Below are 3,184 nucleotides of genomic sequence, written 5' to 3'. Positions count from 1 at the left end.
CAGTAGAGAGCTGTTGTTCAATAGATATAAAATTTCAATTATGCAAGACGAATACATTCTAGAGTTCTATTCAAATAAAATGAAAACCGAAACAAAGAGACACAAAGAAACTTTTGGAGGTGATGGATATGTCCATTGCCTTGACTGTGGTGATGATTTTCTGGATGTTTACATGTGCCCAAACTCATCAAATTGCACATGAGATATGGAAGGGTTGTTTTTTTATACATCCAAAAAGCTGTTAAAAATTGTGGACTATTTAGGAGTGCCTGGGTGGCTCAGTCTGTTAAGCATCTGACTCTTGGTTTTGGCTCAGGTCATGATCTCAGGGTCCTGGGATCGAGTCCTGCATCAGGCTCTGCATTCAGTGTAGAGTCTGCTTGAGATTCTCTCTCTCCCTCTGTCCCTCCCTCCACTCATGCTCTGTTGTGCACATGCTCTCTCTCTCTCAAATAGATAATCTTTAAAAAATTATGGACTATTTGAAACTTGTAGAAAAGTACAGAGAATAATATTATAGCAAACTGACACTTAGCCACCACCCGGTATTTTCATTTTTTTAAAATTTATTTTATTTTTCTTGAGATAGAGAGAGAGAGAGACAGAGAGCCTGAGGTTGGGGCGGGGGGGAGGGAGTGGTGGAGAGGGAGAGGGAGGGAATCTTAAGCATACTCTATGCTGAGCACGGAGCCTGACCTTACGACCCTGAGATCCCTGAAATCATGACCTGAGCCTAAATCAAGAGTCAGACACTTAACTGATTGAGCCACCCAGGCGCCCCAGGCAGCACTCAGTATTTTCAAATATTAACACTTTAACTTATTTTCTTTTTTCTTTAAATCAGAAATTACAGAGAAGTTTAAGACTTCTGGCTACCCTTCTGTGATCCCATCCACTCTCTCCCCAAAGAGTGGTTCTCATGAATTTTATGTCTAAGGTACCCATGCAGGAACTTCATGAGCAAAGAGAATTCTACACATGCCGCCATGGGTTTGCAACTCTGTAAACCACTGAGTAAAGCAAGATGGCCATACTGCAAAAGTTGGAGCTGTAGCTCCGCTGTGAACGAGGGACTCTACTTCAGAGTGTAAGCCCAGAGAAAATCTTGCTGGTTTACACAGGGAGACAGGTACCTTTCATTGCAGCACTGTTGGAAGTAATAAAAATTACTAAGTTTTAGGTTATTTTTATTGTTGAAAGTATTTGTGCCAAACTTACTTTCCACTGGGAGATGTGAGTGAAATGGGGAGGTAAAAATAAACAATAAAAAAGTGTGAAATAGGAAAAAAAAAATCCTTAAGACATATGTAAACATTTTGTTGGCTGGACACTTTTTAAGCTTTATTTCAATTGGTTTGATGAGCAGTAATCATCTCTTTCCTGCTCAAAGTGTGGTCCACGGACCAGAGGAGGGGCATGTCGTGGGGGGATGTTTTAGAAATGCTGACTTTTGGGACCCCTCCAGCTTTACTGGGTTAGAACGTGCATTTTAACAAAAACACCAGGTGATTTGTGTGCACAGTCAAGCTCGGCACCACGGGTCTAGAGTAGCTGCTCTCAGTTTTTATGCCTCAGCAGGCTGACGGGTCATGATGGGCTGTGAGGTGAATACAAATGCACCCTTAGTAACAATACACACTTTTTGAACGATTTAAAAGATAGAGCAAATCTGAACCATTTCACCCAGTACCAGCACTCAAATTCATGTGCATTTCCCGAGTGAAAGAATAAGCGTTGAAGTGGGTCTGTAGAGAGAGGGATGTGCAACACCGCACAGCAAGTACTTGAGGGATTGTGATGGGATCCTGCGGGGAGAGGCACGTGCTTGGTGACCGACAGAGGGTAAGCTGGTGACTAAAATAAAGTTAGCATCCTGGGGAATTGAGAACCAATGACAACAAGTATCTGCTCTCAGAAAGGACCATTCTCTCATTGAACAAATATTGACTCATCCCTTGCCCACGTCACCTCCTCTGCTAGACCCCAGCAAACAGTGGGGAGCACCACACCACAGACACAATCCATGTCCTAATAGAACTTACCGTCTCTCAGGGGAGGCAGGTATTTCACAAGTATGACTGTCCAATGAATCTTACGAGAAGAGAGGCACGAATCTTATAAGGATAGTTAATTAGGCAGGTAGGTAGATAGATAGTCGATACCTAGAAAGATGATACATAGATAGAGACAGAGAGAATGAAAGCATATATATAGCAGAGGCATCTATCGGAGTCTGTGTGTCAGGTGGCCAAGCAGTAGAAGCTTTTGAAATGTTAGAGAGAAACATCTGATTTTATTTTATTTTATTTTTTTCTTAAAGATTTATTTATTTATTTGAAAGAGAGAGAGATGAGAGAGAGAGAGAGAGAGCACATGAGAGGGGGGAGGGTCAGAGGGAGAAGCAGACTCCCTGCTGAGCAGGGAGCCCGATGCGGGACTCGATCCCAGGACTCCAGGATCATGACCTGAGCCGAAGGCAGTCGCTTAACCAACTGAGCCACCCAGGCGCCCTATTTTATTTTTTATAAGAAGATTTTATTTATTTATTTATTTTAGAGAGAAAGAGAGAGAACATGTGTGAGTGAGGGAAGGGGCAGAGGCAGAGAATCTCCAGCAGACTCTGTGCTGAGCATGGAGCCCGATGCAGGACTCGATCTCAGGACCCTGAGATCACAACCTGAGCCGAAACCAAGAGTCAGACGCTTACCCGACTATGTCACCCAGGCGCCCCGAGAAACGTCTGATTTTAACAAAATATGTGGAATTACTAGAATATGCAGATGCAATGAGAAACAGGACAAGGAAACTTTGGGGCACTAGCTTTAAATAAAATGACCAGACAGATTGGATTTTTAAAAATTATTTACCATGATTCGATAGACCTATAAATCCAGAAGAGCAGTAGGTTATCTGTGAAGAGGCATTTGAAAACCTTGATTCAAATATTATCCAGATTTCTCAGGACTCACTTTCTGAGGCTTTCGGATGCCCTTACAGTTTAATTATACCCTGAACCCTGTGCTTCTTCCCTGGTGCACTGAGCTGGAATCAGCTTTCTCTCAAGGGTCTCACAGGGGCTCCCTGCTTTTATTTGAAGAAATGAGGACATGTAAGGTGGTTTGGGTTTTTTAAAATGTATTCTCTGCTCCCTACTGCTGCTCTTTGCCCAGCCTGCCACTAGGAC

This window comes from Phoca vitulina, unplaced genomic scaffold (genome assembly GCF_004348235.1).
Source record: "Phoca vitulina isolate PV1807 unplaced genomic scaffold, GSC_HSeal_1.0 scaffold25, whole genome shotgun sequence".
NCBI lineage: Eukaryota > Metazoa > Chordata > Mammalia > Carnivora > Phocidae > Phoca > Phoca vitulina.
The sequence above is the reverse complement of the archived record's forward strand: the minus strand, read 5'-3'. Positions refer to the sequence as shown.